The 23,901-nt window shown below is 39.3% G+C and overlaps 1 long non-coding RNA gene across 2 annotated transcripts in view; it reads left to right on the top strand.

Annotated features, from left to right (window-relative positions):
• Window positions 1-241: 241 nt before the first annotated feature.
• Window positions 242-23,901, top strand: part of LOC103783677 (uncharacterized) — an 84,999-nt gene continuing 61,339 nt past the window's right edge. Inside the window, exons 1-4 of one of the 2 annotated variants that reach the window (XR_010109160.1) lie at window positions 242-374; window positions 676-825; window positions 3,036-3,158; window positions 10,182-10,317. This is a non-coding gene — a long non-coding RNA (uncharacterized LOC103783677). The remainder of the gene's footprint in view (window positions 375-675; window positions 826-3,035; window positions 3,159-10,181; window positions 10,318-23,901) is intronic. The other variant, XR_010109161.1, reaches the window with a different exon arrangement.

Here is a 23,901-nt window from a genome sequence, read left to right as displayed (position 1 = left end):
TTCCTCCAAATAAATTTCTCTGTAGCAAATGGAAGCCATCCAAATGATTCCCTAGCTACCTCAAAGTACTGTAATTTGTCTACTTCACAAAGTAGAGGGCTGTATCTAGCAATAATTCAAGAAAAATGCAGCAACTCCCATTATGTCTTAGGCACTATGCTAGGAAGTTTATGCATATCATTTTGTTTGATTTTAATAGCAACTTCATGAAATAAATCATCATAATAAATCACTATTTCAGATATTGAGAAACCACAGAAAGAGAGAAGTTAAATAATTTTCCTGTCAAAGACCACATCAATGATGAAGCCAGAATTTGAGCTCATTTACTTAACCACTGGACTACCTGCCTGCCCTGTCGAGGAACTGCTAAGGTTGTCATAGAGTCTTGACTGTGTATAGATAGTTGTTTGAAGAGAGAAAAAAGGCAGGAGGATCTGGGGCATATGTTTAAATCAGGCATTGGCATCTGTACTAGAATTGAAAGGTGGAACTATTATTGTGTTCTATTTATTGAGTATAGGTATACCATATTCAATGTATTTCTCTGCTTCATACACTATCCAAGATGATAAAAGTGTTTATGAAGAGGGATTAGGAAATATCTGCTGTGTTTAGGTCATAGACCAACCAAAGGATTAATTAACGTTTGCCTCTTTTTTCTCCTACATCCAGTGTCCCTTTTGATGAGAAGAATAAGCCTCATTGTGATTCAACAGCAGAGATCAAAGAAAAGACTTCTGTTTTCTGGCCACCAGATATATGTTATCTGTGCTTAAAGAATTGAAAAACACACATCAAAGGAGAATTCTCTTGGAAAGAGAGGTAATGAGATACAGTGAAAGAGAATGGAGATTCTTTAAATCACAGAGACCTAGGATCAAATCCTGTGATTAGCACTTTTTAGTAATGTAGCCTACTTCATTTCTTTGAGCCCTAGTTTATTTTTCTGAAAATGAGGGTGATCTAAATTACGTCTGGAATAGTAATAAAGATTAAATCCATGTGATACAGGTAAACTCATGACAATAATAGACATGAAACAAATAGTCTTTCATCTCCCTCCTTTGCTCAAGCATTGCTCTGCTCTTCTCACCTCCTTTCCCTTCCTTTTTCTTTTCTCCTCTTTATTTTGTCTGTACCCAATAGCTTTTCCCAAGCCTTAAAACTATGTATGGGTATATTGTTGCAGCAAAATGTATAAAGGAGACACTCATTATTTGCATCCATTTATATGCTGATATAAATATTTCATCCTCACAAGTTTCAGAGGGAAAGACCAGATGCTGCTGATTTGGTGAGAAAGAAGCAACTATTTCTGTGATTTAATTTCAACCTGAGCATTAAAGAGGCACCCTTTCACTACTAGTGGTAACTCCATGCTTCCAAGAACTAATGAGCTGAAGAACTTAGCACTTGTGATGGATTAGTCAAGCAAAAATTATGAAGCGAGTAATCTATAACATTATAGTACATTACAAATGCTGAAATATATTAGTTATTGTTTATTATGATTCTTATAGCTCATTTATACTGTACAAAATTCCATCTGTCATTTTATGAAGATGTTACACATATACATAACAAAACTTAGCTAACTATATACAAAGAATATAGAACCAAATAACTCTTTTCTAAATATTTTCCCTTTAAGGAGGTTTTGCAATCCAGCTTTGCTGTGGTTAGACACTGTTGATGAGAAAACTTTTTTTTTCTTTCTTTTTTTTTTTTTTTTTGACAGGGAATCATTCTGTTGCCCAGGCTGTAATGCAGTGGCACAATCATGGTTCATTGCAGCGTCAACCTCTTGGGCTATAGTTGTCCTCCTGCCTCAGTCTTCTGAGTAGCTGGGACTATTTGGTGTGCACTCCCATGCGTGGCTAATTTTTGTTTTTTTTTTTTTTGTAGAGATGGGTTTTCAACATGTTGCCTAGGCTAGTCTCGAGCTCCTAGGCTCAAGGTATCCACCTGCCTCAGCCTCTCAAAGTGCTGGGATTACAGGCGTGAGTCAGTGCGCCTGACCTGGATGAGAAAATATTGAGTTGGAAACCCAAAATATGACATAAATAATTGGCATATTTTAGAGCTGGATTTCAACAACTTTTCAACACTGTCATCCTGTAAATATCTTTCCGTCCTAATCCCATTGCCCATGCACTCAGCAGAAGTGTGTGCCTCTAAGGTGGATGCTGGTATGAAATATCTCAGCTGGGGCAGGCTCTGAAAGGGAGAGATCTGGTTAAAGTGCTCATACCAAACAAAGCTCCTCATCATGCTGGCCTAACTCTCCCAATCCTGCATTTCTCAACAAAACTTTTTATTCTTGTCTTTCATATAACTCCCGCGGAATAATTTCCATTGAATTGCATGGAAGAGGCTGTTCATGGGGTTAGTCTGGCAGATAAGAGGTCTCCACTGGATTTTTTCATTTTGCAATCAGTTTCATACATATATGTACATACTTTTCTTGGAGTCATAGTTCATTCTCAGGTCTTTTAGAGTTAAATATCTCTCATTTCTTCTTTTAAGGTCTTAATTTCTTGTTTTTCGAGTTTCATGGGAGATAACCAGTCACCAATCCAATCCATGTCAGGGGAAAAGTACAACAAATGAATGAAATTTGTAACCACCTTGGATGATGGAATAAGACATTTGGGAGAACACAGGAGAAGTGGGGAGGTTAAGGAGGGATGGCTCTGTGAAAATTTTGCATTACTCTTGCCTGAGGTCTACTCTTCCTTGTCATGTTGGTGGCTGTTTTGACAATGAGAAATATTTAATGGCAAACTTAGTCTTCTGATTTGAAAATGGAAATCATAACAGTTCTTGCCTCTTAGGGATAGTGTGAGACAAGTGAAATAATCCATGTAAGAGGTATAGTACTATGCTTGCCATTCTTTAAGAGCTCAACAAATATTCACTTTTTACCTATTAGTATCAATCTTAATTCTAAAATTCTATTATTTAAATATTTTCCAGTGGTGTTTCTAAATAATATCTAATGACTAGGCTAATACACTATGTGGTTCTTCTAGGGTTCAAGCATCACTGTTAGGTGTGCTGGAATCCTTTCCCGAGTCAGTACTGCTTTCTAGAAGAAAACCGGGGAGATCTATTTGGAATGTATCTAACTCCAAAGGAACCATCAGAGGTAACAGGTAGGGGATATGAAACGACCTTTTAGATATGAACCCTAATTGAATAAAAGTTGCCAAACAGCTGTTCCCAAACATCTAAAGAAGAGTTTTAGTCTAAGTGGAATGGCTGGAGAGTATGGGAAGAGTTCTTTCCTACTCTGTCTAAACACAAGCCTCTGTGACATTTATCAAAGAAATGCAGCCCTTTAAATCTGGGTATAAGTCCCAAAGGTGCTTTCCTTGTGAAGCTTCTTTTGTCCTCTGCTTTTAGGACTCTTTCTGCACACTGCATCCTCTATGTCACCCTCCAGTACCTCTGCTCTTACACAAGGGGCCCCACAGGGACTGGCCCACACACCAGCCAGGGCACATGGGCCAACTTTTAACAGCAAAAGGAAATGCTAAATCCTAGAGTAGGGCAGATGAGAAAAATGGCATTCTTCAGAGAGCTAGGATGACTCACATTAAGATCAAGGGCCCTGAAGTAAGACAGACCTGAGTCTGAATCTCAATTCCAACAATAAATTTGTTTATACACTTAAGGCATCATGTATAGTATTGTTAAATAGATACTTTACAAGATTGTAACTAAGAGGAAGCAAAATAATATCTGTAAAGCGTTTCATAGATTGGCCAGCATATAGTAAACATTTAATAATTAGTAGCTATTATTATTTTTCCTTAAAATATTTTTTTTCTGGCTTCCTAGCAATCATAAAATTTAGTCTTGTGTAGACTCCGTGGCTAGGACTTGCAGAATTAAAAATGGTCTGAACAATTTAGACATTGCCTTTTTGTCCTCAAACCAAGGGGTGAATTTTCATTCTAAAATATCCAGATTGTCCATATCACTTAACCAGTTGATTGCTAAGTCTGTATTTCTCTTTTATGCAATTGGGAAACATTAAAAAGTTGAATGTATATACTGTACACATACATGCACACACATAGACTTAAGTACATAAATGTGTATGTACCTTCTATAGCACTTAGCTCATCTGTTCTTTCCTATGACCTTTTCTATAATCCTGTGAAGTAGGTTTTATATTATCCTATTTTATGATTAAAGGAGAAGGGAAGACAGAAAAGCAGCCTGGCTTGGCCAGAGGCCTTGCAATTGATTACGTATAGAGCCAGGGAGTCCTGACCCCTTTTCAGTTTTTCTTCCTCTGTACTGCTGTGATGACTGTGGAAGTGAAATACTTCTTTGGCTGCCAAGGAAGTCCCAGCTGAAAGGTAACCAAAGGAAAGGAGTATTTGGGAGCAGCATGGCTGAAATCCAGTTAACAGTTAAAATCCCGTTGGGCAATTTCTCGTTAATTGACAACAGGAATTGCTGTCACTGTCCTGTCTAGCCACTTTCAAACAGTGGGGATGTTAGCAAGAGCTCCCAGTGAATGCTTCCTAGGGGAGCAGTGATTGCTTTGGCTAGCTTCTTCTGTAGCAGTTTTCTGGCGGTGAAAAGTCTGTACTAAGACAATTGGAGGTGGTAATCATTTTCTAATAACCACCTCAGGCTTTTGGCACCTAATTCGCTGGCACTGTCTAGGGAAGCTCCTTATGCTAACTCATGCTTCTTGCCATGTCAATCTGCTTATCTAATTTTGCTGGGAAATCTGATATCACCCTTCAAATAGTTCACCTCAGTGGGATCCAGTGTGTGACCTGCAAAGTGCTCAAGGAAGAGTCTGATCGGCTCTGACAAGCAAACAGCAGAAAGAAGTTTTGAAAAAACGGCTACCGTTTTTGCAGCTTTTTCACTGTGGTTCCATGGTGTTTGAAATCAGAATGTAATATTGAGTTAATGACACAAGGAAACACTTGGATGTTCATATTGTCTACTTGGTTTTCATGAACCTCACATGGACTGGCTTCATCCTGTTTCAGAGTCCATTCAACTGTAATTTCCACTCTACTTCCTGTGCAGGCCTTCCTCTGGTTTGTGGGCTGTACATTTCAGCCTGCTCCTTTAAGGGGCCCCCTGAGCTGAAAATGAAAGAGACATTTTGTTGCTTCTGCTACCTGCTTATCGTCCAATCCCAATCTCAGATTTTCTTTTTCTATTTTTTAAACCCGAGTAGCACTTTTCCAACTAGTGTGTAGTTTTTCTTTCAATTCTCTGCTCTTCACAGTAATTAAACAAGAGCTAGCCTCCTTTTCCAAATCTTGTTTTTGTAATACCTTTATTCCCAAAGAGTTATGCTTATAAGAATAACATAAATGTGTTAAACTTGGTATTGATTTGATGATTTCATAAACCCCAGACTCCTTGAAATTCTGCAGGTTTTTGTGAAAGGACTTGCTTAAAATCTTTGCTAATCTACCTGAATTTTCTTCCAAAGGCAGTTATATACAATGTTTCTTAAAACTAATTCTCCAAATTTGCAATTTGGCAGCATCCTACTGGGACTCTAGAAGGCTGATAAATCATGGAGAGTAGGTATTCATATAGGAACTATGAAAGCTCTATGTAGTAAACACTACTTAAGAAGGCTTTACATTTCATAAAAAGTTGGAGATTTTTGTGGAGACTCATAAAATGCATCCTTTATATCAGTGAAGTTTTTGCTTCTAGGTATATTATACTCACATCGAAACACTCCAGGGATTTTGTTTTCAGCCTGCATATACCACGTGTATTTATTATCTGGATAGATAAACTAGACGTATACATTTAAAGGAGTTTGCATCAGCTGCTGCTAGGAAGTTTTTCTTGTGTTAGTTAAGATCCTGTGAAACAACCCTTGACATTTCACTAGCTGCACAGTTTGTAATAAAATCCAGTTTAGCCTGAGGTTAAATCATGACTGTGGTCCTCACATCATGGTGGGGGATCCTGGTGGCCAGATTAAAGGAAACTCCACATTCTCATTTCTGACTTCCCTACAACCTTGTATTAAGACCTTAATTGAAAAACTTATTGCCTCTCTCACCAAAATATTTCAAATTTTAATAGTTTCCCCCAATGAAATTATAAGCACTATTTTACTTTTTTCAGTGCCCTTGGAATTTCGAGGCTGGATGGGGGGCTTCAATGTCTGACTCATTAAGTGTTCTATATACAAAGCCCTACATGGTCCCTGGAGCATAGTAGGCATTCAGTGAATGAAATGAATGAATGAAAAGCTGGAGTCACATTTTAGTGACCTAACTGTATATTTTCAGAGTAATGTAGTGCTTAAAAAAGGACAATGATAACACGTTTCTACAAAGAGATGCATGACAGATAACACTTCTCAAGAAGAAGGAATTTAGCTTCTGTCATTTGATCTAGGTTTTCAATTACAGAAGCATTGAGAATTTCCTGTGGCTGGATAAGGGCGAATCTTTAAGGCAAGTTGAAGACCCAGGCTGCCCATGTGGACATCAATACTCCCACAGAGCACTCTTCATGAAGAAAAGTGTGGGCTTGCTGTCTTTTCATCAAAACTCGTAGAATTTGGCTGACTGCCTGGTTTATCCCAGGACATTAGTCAGCCCACAAATCCCGCATTTGTTTATTCAGTCCAGAGCAAGTGAATACTGCCATTCTCTCATCTCCTTTGTTGGCAACACTTTGTTAACCTGAATTGAGTTCTGCAACATAAAATGAAGTGACTAATCTTTTGGGGGGTTCCCCCTCCCAGGTTCTTGTATGAGCAACTAAATCTATACACCACAAAGCCCCATGCTGTCATTTTTTCTCATCCTGCCCCTTTATTTTGATGATTCCACATTGTAGTTCATGAAACCAATACCTTCTAGAGTGTGGCTGAACTGGCGCCAGCATTAAGAAAAGGAGTTTCCAAACTTTTTAGTTTTGTGAGAAAATCTTAGAGGAAGAGGGAGGTTAGGTTGACTATTTATACTTATGTAATATTCTGTGAATTTGCAGTAGTTATCACCTTGTACTCTCAAAAGTTTTCTAGCTCTGAGTATGTGAATCTGAAAGTGCAGGAAGTAGGAATCTTAGCACAAAACAACCAGTTTGGATTATCACACAATTAATATGGGACGGAGCTGGAGTATGGACCTGAACAGAATGTATATTCTTTATCACTAGGTCATTTGTCTATCTACAGATGTCTAGAAAGACCTGGGCTTTTTAAGCAAAAGTTTGAGAATCTAGGTTTCTAAGTTTCCATTGACCGTGAAAGAGTGATTAGTTTTAGAAGACAGTTGGGGGCAACATTGTGCAAGTCAGAAGAGGGGATGAAGAAAATCATAAAGCTGAACATGTTTGCCATAGGCCCAGGCTGTTTTTCAGCATGTTTCACCTAGCAGCTTGGCAGATAATTCTCAGTGATCATTAGGTCTGTGGAAATTCTGTTTGGTTTATAAAGTTTTGGCCCTGACTATGTGTACCACTGATAACTTGTTTTTCTCTCTCTTCCCTTTTCCTCCAACTCGTAGCCAGAGCTACCTTCCAGATGACTTCTTTCTACCACTTTCTTTCTTCCCAGTGTAAGAGAATGCAAGTATATGCTGATGTTTGGAGCAAGAACATTCAAAAATTTTCTTATTAACCTAACTTCTAATGGAAATACAGTATACTACTATGGTGCATACAAAGAAGAAATAGCAACATATATTTGTTTTAGACCTGATTGCTGTATTTTATTCCTTAGGTCCTCCTTGATGTCTTGTAGACCGTCACTAGCTAATTGTTACAGCCATCGAAGGAAAAAATAAGGATTAGGACATACGTAACAGAAAAAGAGATGGTTTAGCAAAAAAGCACAGGCTTTGCAATAAGGCAGCCTTAAATTAAAAAAAAAAAGTTAACTCATAACTAACTGTGTGACCTGGGATAAGTTACTGACCCTCTTTAGGGCTTAGGGTCCTAATCTGTAAAACGGAAATTATAATAATAACCTTAGCTAGCATTTCTTGTGCACATACTATAAGCTGGTGATAAACAATTTATACACACTATCTCATTTAATCCTCACAACAATCCTGTGAGATAGGTACTATTATCATTTCTATTTTACAGATGAAGAATCCAGACATAAGACGTGAAGTTAAGTAACTTTCTCAAGGTCGCACAGCTACCATATGATGGAGCTGGAATGTGAATCTCTGCAGTTTGACGCCAGAGTGCATGCTCTTAGTCACTACATTTGTCTACAAATCTAAAACACATAAGACACATAGGAGGTGCTCAGTTAGTGGTATCTATTATTAAATCAGACTATAAATAATCACCAGGCAATACTTGAAAGGCCACAAACAATTTCTTAGGATTTGTGACAATACTAATAATTATAACTGATTATGAGCATACCTTGTGTCAGGCACTTCTTTTCATAGTATTTCAGTCATTATTTAAGAGATTTATTCTTATTTTTATTTTTCTAGTGAGAAAACTGAGGCTCAAAAATGCCGACAAATTTGTTTAGGATTACAAAAATATCAAATGATAGGACTGAAAATCAAATCCATATCCTTCCTATGTGAAAACGTGTGTTCTTTCAGCTTTTTTTATTTTTTTTTTTTATTATTTGTTTATTTTTTAAATTTTTATTTATTTTATTTTTTTATTTTCTATGCCTTTTTATTTTTATTTATTTTACTTTATTTGTTGTTGCTGGTGTTTTTTTCTTGAGACAGAGTCTCACTCTGTCTCAGCTCACTGTAACTTCTGCCTCCCGGGTTCAAGCAATTCTCCTGCCTCTGCCTCCCAAGGAGCTGGGATTACAGGCACCTGCCACCATGCCTGGCTCACTTTTGTATTTTTAGTAGAGATGGGGTTTCACCATGTTGGCCAGGCTGGTCTCGAACTCCTGACCTCAAGTGATCTGCCTGCCTTGGCCTCCCAAAGTGCTGGGATTTACAGGCATGAGCCACCACGCCCGGCCTGCCTGATTTTTAAAATTATTAAATTCATATTTGTTATTTATCAGATGCCTCTGCCACTTTATTTTTTAAAAATTTATTTTTATTAAGGTATAGTTAACAAATAAAAATTCTATATATTTATTGTGTACAGTGGAATGTTTTGATATATGTATACATTGTGAAATGGTTAAATCAAACTAAGATATCTGTCATCTCATATGCATGCCATATTTTTGTGGTGAGAACATTTATGATCTACTCTCTTAGCAATTTTTAATATTCTGCTTTTGACTTTTAAACCAAGGCTTGGATTAGGACAGTCTTTGTAGCTTAGTTTTAGGTTCAGGGATAACAAAAGTTGTTTTATCCTTTGGGCTTTTGCAACTTGCCATTTTTTTAATGAAGATCTGGGAGAAAAATTAGTTTAAATGGTTTTTAAAATAGCCATTAGCTCAGGACATACTCAGCCAAGGCAGGATAAGTAGTTTTGCCAGCATTCTTCTGTAGGTAGGTTGGTTGTTTTTTGGTTTTTTGCCACAGTCTTTTTAAAAAATATAAATTTAAAAAAACCTTGGTTTTCTGTGATTGATCTTTTCCACTATTTTTTATAGAGGGCCAGGAATATGAGTAAATAATTCTTGGGCTTGGGTGCAGATGATCCACGTGCTGGCAGACAGAAATCTAAAGGGAAAAAAGAGGCTGTCCTTTGAAGATACTTTTCCTGGCTTGGGTTTTATATTTTTGGATTTGATTTAGTGAAAATTTTTATTGAGGACCTACTGCATACCAGACATTCAGCTACATTATGAGAGGTTTGGGGGGCCTATATTGGCATATAGGGAGGATGAATAAAGAATACAAACAATTATAGTACAAATCAGAATAAAATTTGGCATGCAACGGGCTATCAGATAGTATGGAGGAAGAAAGCGTATTTTATTAGTGGAGCTAGGAAATACGTTACAAAGTTGATAGCATTCTTGATGGGTCTTGAAGGTTACATAGATTTTTTTTTCTTTTTTTTTTTTGAGATGGAGTCTTGCAGTGTCATCCGGGCTGGAGTGCAGTGGTGCAATCTCACCTCCCGGGTTCAATTGACTCTCCTGCCTCAGCCTCCTGAGTAGCTCGGATTAGAGGCTCCTGCCACCACATCCAGCTAATTTATATATGTGTGTGTGTGTGTGTATATATATATATATATATTTTTTTTTTTTTTTTTTTCAGTAGAGACGGGGTTTCACCATGTTGGCCAGACTGGTCTTGAACTCCCGACCTCGTGATTCGCCTGCCTTGGCCTCCCAAAGTGCTGGGATTACAGGTGTGAGACACCATGCCCGGCGGATAGAGAGAATTTTGACAGGTGAGGAGTTATTCCAATGCAGAAGAATAATAGGAGCAAAAGCACAGTGGTGAGAAATTGGAGGGGAACTGTGAAAATTGCCACATAGATTAGAGGCAGGAAAATAAAGGACGGCTAAGTTTATATAGTGAACAGTGAGCCGCATGGACACAGGTGACTGTTTTCTCCTTTTTGAACCCCTGCTTACTCCAGAGTCACCACCTCTCCTGGCTTTCTGCCAATCTTCTTGGCCACAGTTTCTCGGTCTTCTTTTCTGGCTTCTCTTCCTTGGCCTGAATGCTACATGTTAAGTGATGTCAGCTTCAGTTTTCTTAACCTCTCTTCTCTTAAGTTGCTATCATTTAAATATCTTTAAATATCATCTACATCCAAGTGACCTCTAAACCAGTAATTTTACCCATGACCCATCTCCTCAACTCCGGATTGTATATAAAGCTGTCTACTCAACATCTTCACTTTTGATGTCTAAATCTCTATGTCCAATTTAGAATTCTTGATTCTTTGCTTTCCCTCCCTCCTGGAAATCCTGCTCTTACCAGTCTTCCCCATCTTAATTAATGAACCTGACATTCACCTAGTAGCTTAGTCCTTAAAACTAGGGATTAATCTAGATTTAGTCATTTTTCTTACTCTTGCCATATAATAACATATTATTCTGAGTTTACCTTTACCCGACCCCAAATAGGTAACTGCTGTTTTTGTTATAAGATAGTAATATTTGCCTCTGAGTGTATGTGAATTATTTTGATAAAAATAAATATTATTTTTAAAATATTAATTTTACAGGGATTGTCTCTTGATTTCTTTCCAAAAGTTAACTCATAAGTTGTTCAGCAGAGCTATGTATTCTTCAGTATGTTATAATTTCGTTCCATCTTCCAAAAGGCCTTCACATTCTCTTGGCTTACAGACTCAGATGCTATGGATTAGATACACAAGTACATGTTCCTGTATATCTATTATATAGTGAACATAACAATTATGATTGTGATCTTCCAAAGCTCATATTTTTAATCAAAATTAATTAAATATTTTAAGCCAAAGAATAAAGGTAGATGCAGCATCTAGTCAAAAGGATATTTCTGCTGGCCACACTCAGGAAGACATAAAGATATAGTTGTAGAAAGTGATATAGTATTGGCCAGGTGTGGTGGCTCACACCTGTAATCCCAGCACTTTGGGAGGCCAAGGTGGGCTGATTGCTTGAGCTCAGGAGTTCGAGGCCAGCTTGGGCAACATGGTGTAAACCCCATCTCTACAAAATACAAAAATTAGCCAGGTGTGGTGGTGGGCACCTGGAGTCTCAGCTACTCAGGAGGCAGAGGTGGAGGATTGCTTGAGCCTGCGAGGTGGAGGTTGCAGTGAGCTGAGATAGTGCCACTGCACTCCAGCCTGGGCAATAGAGTGAGACCCTGTCTTGGGAAAAAAAAAAAAAGCAACCCAGTGATAGGCTGGGCAAGGTGGCTCATGCCTATATTTCTAGCAGTTTGAGAGGCCAAGGTGGGTGGATCACCTGAGGTCAGGAGTTTGCAACCAGCCTTGCCAACATGGTGAAACCCTGTCTCTACTAAAAATATAAAAAATTAGCCAGGTGTGGTGGTGGGCACCTGTAATCCCAGCTACTGGGGAGGCTGAGGCAGGAGATTTGCTTGAATCCGAGAGGCAGAGGCTACAGTGAGCCGAGATTGCGCCATTGCACTTCAGCCTGGGTAGCAAGAGCGAAACTCCATCTCAAAAATGAAACAAAACAAACAAACCCAGTGAAAACCAGTACTGAAAATAGATTGCCTCTCCTTTGCTTCATGGTCTATTCTTATGTAATTTTCAAGATAAGTTCATTTTGGCGGGTACTGACAAATTTCCATTTATTTACTTTTTTCCCTTACATTCATTTCTTCTCAGTCTCTCCAATGAACGCCTTCACTGATATCCAAAGCATGAAGGACACACCAGGGAAAAACATAGACCTAACACAGGACAAATGGAATTATTAGAAACATTTTCTAGCAGAAGAACAATATTCTGTTGCCGTTTGAATCTTTGCTTCTTTCTACGTTTGACAATGAGCCTATCATATAAGCCCAAATGTAAACAGAAAGAGGTTGAATCAGTCACGATAAGCCCAATTATGCTGTGGTAACAAACAACCTCAAAATCTCATTGGCTTAAAATATACAGAATTATTCTTACTCATGGCACATATCCATCTATCATCTGCAGGGGATCTGCTCACTGAAGTCACTTAGGAACTTGGACTGATGGAACGGCCACTTTTTGGTCACTATATGTATTAATCTGTTTTAATCCTGCTGATAAAGACCCAAAATTGGGAACAAAAAGAAGTTTAACTAGACTTACAGTTCCGCATGGCTGAGGAGGCCTCAGAATCATGGTGGGAGGCGAAAGGCACTTCTTACATGGTGGCAGCAAGAGAAAAATGAGGAAGAAGCAAAAGCGGAAACCTCTGATAAACCCATCAGATCTCATGAGACTTATTCCACTATCAAGAGAATAGCATGGGAAAGACTGGCCCCCATAATTTACCTCCCTCTGGGTCCCTCCCTCAACATGTGGGAATTCTGGGAGAAATAATTCAAGTTGAGATTTGGTGGGGATGCAGCCAAACCACGTTATTTCACCCCTGGCCCCTCCAAATCTCATGTCCTCACATTTCAAAACCAACCATGCCTTCCCAATAGTCACCCAAAGTCTTAACTCATTTCAGCATTAATCCAAAAGTCCACAGTCCAAATTCTCATCGGAGACAAGGCTAGTCCCTTCTGCCTATGAGCCTGTAAAATCAAAGCAAGCTAGTTACTTCCTAGATACAATGGTGGTACCAGTATTGGGTAAATACAGCTGTTCCACATGGGAGAAATTGGCCGAAGCAAAAGGGTTACAGGGCCCATGCAAGTCCAAAATCCAGCGAGGCAGTCAAACTTTGAAGCTCCAAAATGATCTCATGTGACTCCAGGTCTCATATCCAGGTTATGCTGATGCAGGAGGTGGGTTGCCATGGTCTTGGGCAGCTCCGTCCCTGTGGCTTTGCAGGGTACAGCCTCTCTCCAATCTGTTTTCACCGGCTGGTGTTGAGTGTCTGTGGCTTTTCCAGATGAATAGTGTAAGCTATTGGTGGATCTACCACTCTGAGGTCTGAAGGACGGTGGCCCTCTTCTCACAGCTCCACTAGGCAGTGCCTAGGGACTGTGTGTGGGGGCTCTAACCCCACATTTCTCTTCTGCACTGCCCTAGCAGAGGTTCTCCATGAGAGCCCCGCCCCAGCAGCAAACTTTTGCCTGGGCATTCAGGCATTTCCATACATCTTCTGAAATCTAAGTGGAGGTTTCCAAACCTCAATTCTTGACTTCTGGGCACCCACAGGGTCAACACCACGTGGAAGCTGCCAAGGCTTGGGGCTTCCACCCTCTGAAGCCACAGCCTGAGCTATACATTGGCCTCTTTCAGCCACAGCTGGAGCAGCTGGGACACAGGGCACTAAATCCCTAGGCTGCCCATGGCACAGGGACCCTGGGTCCAGTCCATGAAACCACTTTTTCCTCTTGGGCCTCTGGGCCTGTGATGGGAGGGGCTGCCATGAAGGTCTCTGACAAGGCCTGGAGACATTTTCCCCATGGTCTCGGGGATTAACATTAGGCCCCATGCTACTTATGCAAATTTCTGCAGCTAGCTTGAATTTCTTCCCAGAAAATGGGTTTTTCTTTTCTATTGCATAGTCAGGCTGCAAATTTTCTGAACTCTGTTTCCCTTTTAAAACTGAATGCCTTTAACAGTACCCAAGTCACATCTTGAATGCTTTGCTGCTTAGAAATTTCTTCCGCCAAATACCCTAAATCATCTCTCTCAAGTTCAAAGTTCCACAAATCTCTAGGGCAGAGGCAAAATGCCACCAGTCTCTTTGCTAAAACCTAACAAGAGTCACCTTTGCTCCAGTTCCCAACAAATTCCTCATCTCCATCTGAGACCACCTCAGCCTGGATTTTATTGTCCATATCGCAGTTGGCATTTTGGACAAAGCCATTAAACAGATCTCTAGGAAATTCTAAGCATTCCCACATTTTCCTTTCTTCTTCTGAGCCTTTCAAACTGTTCCAGTCCCTGCCTGTTACCCAGTTCCAAAGTCACTTCCACATTTTTGGGTATCTATTCAGCAAAGCCCCACTCTACTGGTACCAATTTACTGTATTAGTCTGTTTTCATGCTGCTGATAAAGACATACCTGAAACTAGGAAAAAAAGAGGTTTCATTGGACTTACAGTTAGTTCCACATGGCTGGAGAGGCCTTAGAATCATGGGAGGAGGTGAAAGGCACTTCTCATGTGGCAGTGGCAAGAGTAAAATGAGGAGGAAGCAAAAGTGGAAACCCCTGATAAACCCATCAGATCTCGTGAGACTTACTTCACTATCAGGAGAATAGCACGAGAAAGATCAGCCCTCGGGATTCAGTTACCTCACCCTGGGTCCCTCCCACAAAACGTGGGAATTCTGGGAGATACAATTCAAGTTGAGATTTGGTAGGGACACAGGCAAACCATATCACTATACCACAAGTTTTTTTAAAAAAACAAACTTTTGAGAATCTTGTACTGATAATTAATATCTGGTCTGGAAGTGAAGGACATTTCTTTTTCTTGCAACTGATTGGCCAGAACCAGCTAGATGGCCCCACCAAGCCAACATTGGGGGAGAACTGAAATATTTGGCAAACAGCAACCATGACCATCACAGCTGGAAGTTCTCAGTCTGGAACTCCTTCCCCAGGCCTCCCATTTCTGGAACTCTGAGAACAACAATCCAGGAATCTGATGACATCTTTTCCTTTACTAGCCAAAATCTGAAGACATTTTTTCCTTTACTAGCCAAAAGGGAGAACAATAAGCAAATAAATTCAATTTTCTCCCATTTATACTTTTAAATTTGAGAACGAATTGTGTGTTTATAAGAAAGTGAGGGTTGAGCATCATGAAGAAAAATATAAAGATCTTTAAAAAGTATATATTGGGCCTATTAGCTACAAACATGGATCATTATTAATATGTGTCTGACTGACATTTAAAATGCATAATCAAAATCAAGCCTGTTAGATACAAAATTCATCCATTAATAGCAACTAAATTTCATTAGGTAAGTAGTAGTGCTGTGTTTAAAAGAGTAATCTATTTGGAAACAGGAATTAATACTCAGAATATTATTATTAATATATTTGAAAATTACTTGTGTTTATTTGTCCCAGCCCTTATAAGGTGTGTGGTAATGGTTAAGGTATTTCTCCTCTATATGCCTGAGTTTTCTTCTTTATAAAAGGGGGGAGGGAATAATAGCACCTGATTTTACTTTTGTTGTGAAGATTAAATTTGTACATATATATATCTATATATACACTTATATATGTATGTAAAATATCTAGGCTTGTGCCTGACATTAAATACTAAAAAATACTAGCTATTATTTTTATCCTCATATTATCAGATATGACACATTCGTAATTTAAACAGAAGCCTACAAAGAACTCATAAATTAAAAGAAGATAATCTTTTCACAAGGTAACAAATTTTGGAACAATTTTTTAGAGTCTCTAGACATCTGTTACTGACGTTGTGAGTGAAATGGGTCTGTGAAGGGAAGATACAGGTGGAACTGGGCCAGTGTTTGCAGAGGACCATGATATTTCTATATCTCTGCTGGCTCCCTATCAGTTCTAGAGCTAGTTCAAGTGAAGCCTCCATAACCTCTGGACAATAAAAATGCACCATGCTATTGTTAGCATGATGAATGAATTTATTTTTGTTTAGCTTACAGAAAGTTAATAGTTTTCAAAAGGGTCTTTATGTATACAATTGAAGATACTACATTCTTGAAAAGGAAATCTTTACAGCATACAGGTCCCTGGCACTAATACCTCATTTCTGGGCACAGCTTGATATGGAGGTATAGTTTGTGTTTTATCTGAGGAAAATTTAGGTTGGTGTTATGTTTTGGGCTAGCTCTGCTGGAAACATTATTCTCTTTTCTTTTAGAGCCAGGGCTGTGGGCTGTGTCACTTGTGACTTGGCAGCCCTTAATGGGGCTACATGAGGAAGACATTTCCTTACATGATTCCAAGAGTCTTTCTCTGGAGTTCTGAGGTAGTCTCTGTGTTTCTTGGAGATATCGTTGGCTCTAAAATTTCCCCTAAGTGAGGTGATATTCTGTCATCTCATGCATGGGTTTTGGAGGCTGAGGGGTGTCTGGGTTGGCTCCACCACCTACCAGTTGGGTAATATTGTGTAGTTTTTTTTTAAACCTTTCTCAGCTTTAGTTTCCTTATTTGAACAGGGTTAAAAATTGGGCTTGAGAGAAGGATTAGAGATAATATTAGTAGATATTGTTGATGAATTGGGCGAAGCAGAGGGAGGGGGCAAGGTTGACTACCTTTGTTTCTGTCTCAAACAAGTAGGTGGTGATGCCTTTGAGGAGATAAGAAAAGTGACGTGTGTGTGTGTGAAAGACAGACACACACACACACACACACATATATATATATATATAGAGAGAGAGAGAGACATAAATTTTGGATATATGGTTTCAAGGCACTTTTCTGGATGCATAAGTGTAAATGTTCAGTTGAAGTTTTCATGGTGCTTAGGAGAGAGATGTGAACGATAATAGAGATTCCAAAGGCCTTTACGTCAAGAGGATAACTGAAGCTATAGGAGCAGATGAGGCACACCTGTAAAGATGAGAAAAGAAGAAAGCCTAGGGTAGCTCTGAGAACTTTGCTATTTAGTGTCCTCATAGAGGGGATGGAGGATTCTTCACAAAAAGTTCAGTTTTGTGACACCACATTCCCCTGATTTTACTCTTACCTCTTGAGACACCAATTTTTTAATGAAGAAGAAAATTATGTTGCCTGCTTAAAGTAAGGAAAGCAGGTGTTGGTGGGATTCCTTAATAGAAATATAGAGGTTTAAAATACCTACAAGAGTAGGAGATAGAATTGATCAAGTAAAAAAATTGAAGAGATTAATTGAGGACTTAACATCAGAGACCATAAGTTTGTTGTGATAATAATCCAAATTATTGTAATAATGTGTTTAGGAGTATTTAGCCTTGTAGGTACCAAGATTGCATTGATCCTGTGTTAGGAGTTTGCCAGGTGTGTGCAATAGTGAGAAAGACATGAAGGGATTTGAGGTTGCTGATGAGTGACCAGTTCAGATGACAACTACTGTTTCTTCAACTCTTTCTTCAACTTCAACTGTCCATTTTGGTAAAGGCTAGTGGCCTGTGAGGAAACGAAGACCCCAGAGCTGGAGGACTCAAAGAGTTTGGAGAGCAGACGTGTGCAAGTGAGGGTTTTGTGAGCACTGGAGGACAGGCAGCTGGGGCAGAGAGGGTGTTATTTGCAGTTATGATATTGGGTGTGGAGCTATTTTTGGTGGCAGCGAAGCTCAGGATGTATTTTTTTATTATTCCCATAGGTGATGGAGGCTTTTTATTTTGCCACAAAACCACTGGTGACGTTGTCTGTGGCCACCTTGGAGAAGACACTGGAGGTACACAGGATGTATCCCTGGAAGTGGCAGGGGGTATAAGTTTAGTAGGAGATTTGTTATTGAGTATTTAAGGTCTAGGAACAGATTGAGGGTGTTGGGTGGATTGCCCACTAAGACACTGGGTTTTCTAGCATGATGACAGAAATTGGAGTTGGGGGGAGAAGAGTTCTATTGTGTCTTGAAGAATGTGATCAGGAGGTATTTCTAATGACACAAACATAGAAGTATACACACTGGTATAGTCAGATGGCATGAGTACCAAGGTGGAAGTGTGGTGGTCCTAAAGTGGCATTAAGGAGCCAATAAATTGTCATTCCTACCTTAGCTCTGTGTCAGATGAAATACACAGCATATTGTGGAGAGAAAATGTTGAGCTTATTGGGGATAGGGTCTTTCACATAAAGGAAGAAGATTTCAGAAGGCATAGTGGTGTGAAAAGAGGAGAGGCCAAAGGGAGGAAGGTCAATAAAGGGTTAAGAATGAGGGGAGGCGAATTGACTTTCTTTCAGCATATGAGGATTATAGGAATGGAAACCTTAATTGGAATTAATTGACCACAAATATTCCAAAGATGGAGTGAATCAGTTAGAGACGGAGATATCTGAGGGTCTGAGGGTCTGAAGTAGGATTTGTCCCAGTCGTGTGTGGGTGGGTTCACTGTGTGGAGCCTGGGGTCTTGAGGATCTGAACATGGGCTGCCTCCTATGTGCACGGTGGAGGCATCTGGCCTGTTCTCCCTGGGGTGGACTCATGATGAGCTGAGTGGCCAAACACACAATGGTTTTCATTTAACATCTCATTTCTAGCCTAACGACAAACCTAAAAGGTGGGCATAACAATAATGTTAATAAAACATCTGCATTTCTCCCATCTTTGGAGTTGTGAGGATTTAATGCAATTGTTTGTGGGAAAGCACTTTAACAACTCTGAATTACGATATATATGCTAGGTTTTATTGTTACCCACATCTTTGATGTATTTCTCTTTGTACTCTTCACTGTATCTGTAACACATTCCCTAGGATAATTAGGGCTACCCTTTAACAAAGCCAAGACTCTATTTATAGTGGTAAGCTGGCACCTGGGCTGATTCTCTCTAGTGATTATGTAGTTTTGATGTGGACTGGCATTCTTCCCTGGAGTTTGAGTACCTCCCTCAGCGCTTCTCCCGTCCAGAAGTTCCATCTCTGTGTTTTTCTATTACAAAGCCCAGACACCCATCTAGGCCACCCACCAGGTTCCTCTTTCCAGTCTTAAGGACATCTTCAGCTCCTGGCTCATTTGTGAGATGCAGTGGACTGACATGCCCTAAGCAAAGATTGCCAGCCTGGTCTAGTTTTCCAGGTCCCCCTTGACTCGACAATAAAGTAACCGCTAGACTTTGAGAATTGCAGTTTTACATTGTCTAGAGTCTTCTAGACTTTCATGAAGATAGGCAAATATGATTCTAACCAAGATGTATTAATACCTCCTACTTCCTTTGAAATGTAACTGAGACTGTACTTGAGACGTTACAATTTCTTGGAAGGGGAAAGGAAGCTTCTGCTATTGAACGAACTTTTTGTTAAGGTAGCTCCCAAGCAGGTTCAGTAGCTTTGTTCTATTATCACTTTTCTACTGACAGTGATTTTTTTCCTTTCAAGGCCTGGGACATGGAGACTGCTTTTCTGCAGAAACCACATCCCTTGGAGTAATGAGCTACACCTACCTCAATTATTCAGTGCAGTACAACACTCCAGGTCAGCTATTAAGAGGTGCACACATTATTTTTAGAAAATGTGAGTCAGTCTTGGGGAAAACAAATCTATGCTATATGTTCTTTTTACTCACTTGATTTACAACATACTGTGATGTATTCTTTTTCTATTCAGCATCTTTTTGTACCCTTAGCTCTTTGTTCTGAGCATAAATGTGACCTTTTGGCTTCAGGTAGAAACTCTGCCTCAGGAGCACTCCCTGGACACAGAAGTTCTTTGAAATAGCATTGATTTTGTTTAAGCCTTCATGTTCCCCTGGAAGGCTGATTAACCTTAGTGCCTTCTTTCTGTAATAGCTCATATTGAATTATCTCCCTCTGTCTGATTATATCCATTTGAATCACCTGCAAGTTTCTTTTACATGTCTAGAGTGAGGACAATGTGGGTGATGAAGAGCTGAAATCTTCTAGGTAAACATTAGATTTTTAAAAATTCTATTTTTTTTTTAATTTTTAAGACAGGTCTCACTCTGTCACCCAGGCTGGAGTGTATTGGCATGATTACAGCTCACTGTGACCTTGAACTCCCAGGCTCAAACCTGAGCAGCTGGGACTACAGGTGCACCACCATGCATGGTTAGTTTTTTAATTTTTTTTTTTGTAGATAGAGGGTCTCACTGTTGCCCAGGCTCATCTCAAATTCATGGCCTCCAGAGATCCACCTGCCTCAGCCTTCCAAAGTGCTGGGATTACAGACATGAGCCACTGCACTAAGCCAAAAACTCTTGTTCACATTACATTTTCGGCCTTAGTAATGCTGCTTTCCTAGCTTCTGAGAATTTCTAAGACCCGATGGTAACTCTATGCTAAAATTAAAATACGAATGTCCTTTTCAAAACTGCACAGTCTCTTTGCTATTGTCAATAGTGCCTCAATAAACATACAATAGCAAAGAGATTGTGCAGTTTTAAAAAGAACATTTGTATTTTAATTTTAGCATAGAGTTACCATCGGGTCTTAGAAATTCTCAGAAGCTGGGAAAGCAGCGTTACTAAGGCAGAAAATGTATTCACAATAGCAAAGACTTGGAACCAACCCAAATGTCCATCAGTGATAGACTGGATTAAGAAAATGTGGCATATATACACCATGGAATACTATGCAGCCATAAAAAAGGATGAGTTCTTGTCTTTTGTAGGGACACGGATGAAGCTGGAAACCATCATTCTGAGCAAACTATCGCAAGGACAGAAAACCAAACACTGATGTTCTCACTCATAGGTGGGAATTGAACAATGAGAACACTTGGACACAGGGTGGGGAACATCACACACCAGGGCCTGTTGTGGGGTGGGGAGAGGAGGGAGGGATAGCATTAGGAAAAATACCTAATGTAAATGACGAGTTAATGGGTGCAGCACACCAACATGGCACATGTATACATATGTAATAAACCTGCACATTGTGCACATGTACCCTAGAACTTAAAGTATAATAATAAACAAAAAAACCACTGCACAATCTCTAGTATTCAGATGGAGACTAAGCATGATTTTTCTTATAAAAGAGCAGATCAGAATGTTGTATCTTTTATTCAGAAGACTGGACTTAATCACTGTTATCTTTAGTACTTAGTGCTGCCAAGGCTGTGTGTTCAGAATGAGGATAGGATGTCAAATAAATGAAGCTTCATAGAACAAGAGCAGGGTTGAGTCATGTAAGCAACTGTTTCAGCTTCCTCACCTAACTTAGCACCAAAATGTGTTATTGTCATTACAGAGTGCTGATTTAAAGAAAAATTAAAAGAACACACACACACACGTGCACACACACACGTGCACACACACACGCGCGCACACACACACACGTGTAGCTACATGTCTAGGAAGGATGTGGAGAGTTGAAATATGAAGGCAAAATAAAACATCTCTTTCAAAGTATACAGCCTACAGTGGTTAGCACAGAGCTGGCCACATAGCAGGGGTTTCATAAATGCTTGTTGATTAAACTCTTTTGTTTTTTGAAAACGATAACGTAGAAGCAAAGAGCCTAAAGTGTTTTCATAAATCTTAAGTGGTAGCTTTATGTTCCAATTCAGCAAAACACAAATTTGAAGGCAATCTGTACATTAGGGTTCAGGTGAGGAAGGCAAAGGAATCAATGAAATTGTAAAAGCTTTCCAAATTTGCCTTTTCTCTTAAAATTGTCTTTCTCTCATTCTCTTCTCCCTATTTCAGGAATGCAAATATCCTGTTTCATCAATCTTTTGTTTTCTGACTCAAGATAACAACAATAGTTTATTGAGCAAAAACCATGACTTTTTGGTCTGTGTAGCCCCCAAGCTTCATAGTTCAATATCTGACACATAAGAGGGGCTTACTCTACACTTAAATGTTAGTTTTGTCCTCACTTTTTTCTCTTTCTCAGAGATCTCCCTTTTCCACTACTTGTATAAGCATGAAGAAAGCTTTCTTTTCATTCTCTCCAAGTTTAATCAGACAACTCCACATACATACATCTTTGTTCACAACTATGAACAAGACAGAAAAGGTCCTGGACCTCAAGGACTTTACAATCAATCTGGGAAGGCAAACATTGAACATATAATGTCCAGTCTGATAAGTGTTAGGGAAGGAGAACTCAGAATGCAAGGGAATATAATCTAATCTAGGAGATCGTGGGAAATATCACTGGGGAATTTGGAACTGAAAGAAAAATAAGATTTGATTAGGGGAAATTGAAGGATCAGGGAGTCAGGCGGAGAAGAGTGTACCGGCAGATGAGACACTATGTACCAAGCCCGAGTTTGACAGAGAGCGTGGTTTACAGAAGGAATCTAAAAGGTGTAGTTTCCGTAGCAGAAGTGTAAGGGTGTTACTCGTAGGAGGCCTCTATTGAACTCTTTTCCAGTGATGTAGTGTGTGGTCTTTAAGTGGCTTTTCAATGATAATAAGATCAGCATTGCATTACTGAACGAGCTCCTTTAGTAAACGTGGATATGTGCTTTCTGAATCTATTTGTTTGTTTGTTTTTCCCAAGTCATAAACATTGAATCAAGCAAATGAAACATAATCAAGCTTGGATAGTATCTTCCACTAATTTCCTTGGTCTTAAATAAGACTGACAGTAAACTGATGGTCAACCTGTTCAATGGGCTTTAACAAGTAGTAGCCACATCCAAGTCAACAAACAGTACAGGCAATCAGGGCCCCTAGCCTACAGTGAATCATGGGAATTACCCCAGGGACCTATGCTTTGGGGACTCGTCCTTCCTGGCAGCTATAGATGCCATCAGAAACTCATTTGCACACTCTTATAACCAAGATAAGGGCAATGGTTAGTCCCCTGTCATTGCATGTTAGCTTTCTTTCCCTTTTCTAGGCTTTTTCAGATGCCTCTTTTACATTATTACTTTTCCTGTGTGAAAATAATGCGTGGGAAATGGGTAGGTCATACAGAGCGATAATTTCATTCCTGGGCCCCTGTCTTGCAGCTCCCTAAGTAAAGTTTTGCACCTGGCACTCCTCTGGCATAGTAACCTCTGGCAAACCCTTGGGTAATAGAGGAGTAGCAAAACCCATGGGTAATGGAGGAGTAGCAGGAATATTATGATTAGCTAACAAATTCACAAAGTACATAGAAATTTTTTTCTCGAATTAACCACTATAGCTGAGGAATATAGATTAGTGACAAAATTGTGCACTCAACAAACTCTATTAAAAGTATTTCATTATTCCTGTGAAAAAACTCCTAGGAAAATGATTCACTGAGAGATATATGATGTATAATTATTGAGAAACAGTCTTTCTTTTTTGCTTTTTATTTGTTTATTTAATAGACATTATAGTTATACATAATTATGGGATACAATTTGATGGTTCGATACATTTTTATGTTGTATAATAATCCAATTAAGGTATATTTAGTGTACTCATCACTTCATGCATTTATTATTCCTTTTTGATGAGAACATTCAAAAGCCTCTCTTCTAGCTCTTTTATAATATCAATACCTTACTGTTAATCATAGTCTCTCTACTGTGCAATAGAATGCTAGAATTTATTCCTCCTATTGAATTGTAACTTTGTACCTGTCGACCAACCTCTCCCCATCTTCTTCCCCTTCCTTCTTGCTTCCCCAGTCTCTGGTAACCACTGTTCTATTCCTTTTTTTGTTTTTTCTTTTTGCGGAGTTCGCTCTGCCGCCCAGACTGGAGTGCAGTGCACAATCTTGGCTCACTGCTACCTCCGCCTCCCAGGTTCAAGTGATTCTTTCTATTTTTTGGGAATGTGCGTTATCTAATACTTAGGTGCCTCAGATTTAATGGTGGTAAATC

The sequence above is a fragment of the Pan paniscus genome, chromosome 11 (genome assembly GCF_029289425.2).
Source record: "Pan paniscus chromosome 11, NHGRI_mPanPan1-v2.0_pri, whole genome shotgun sequence".
Lineage (NCBI taxonomy): Eukaryota > Metazoa > Chordata > Mammalia > Primates > Hominidae > Pan > Pan paniscus.
This window is presented reverse-complemented; position numbering and strand designations above follow the sequence as displayed.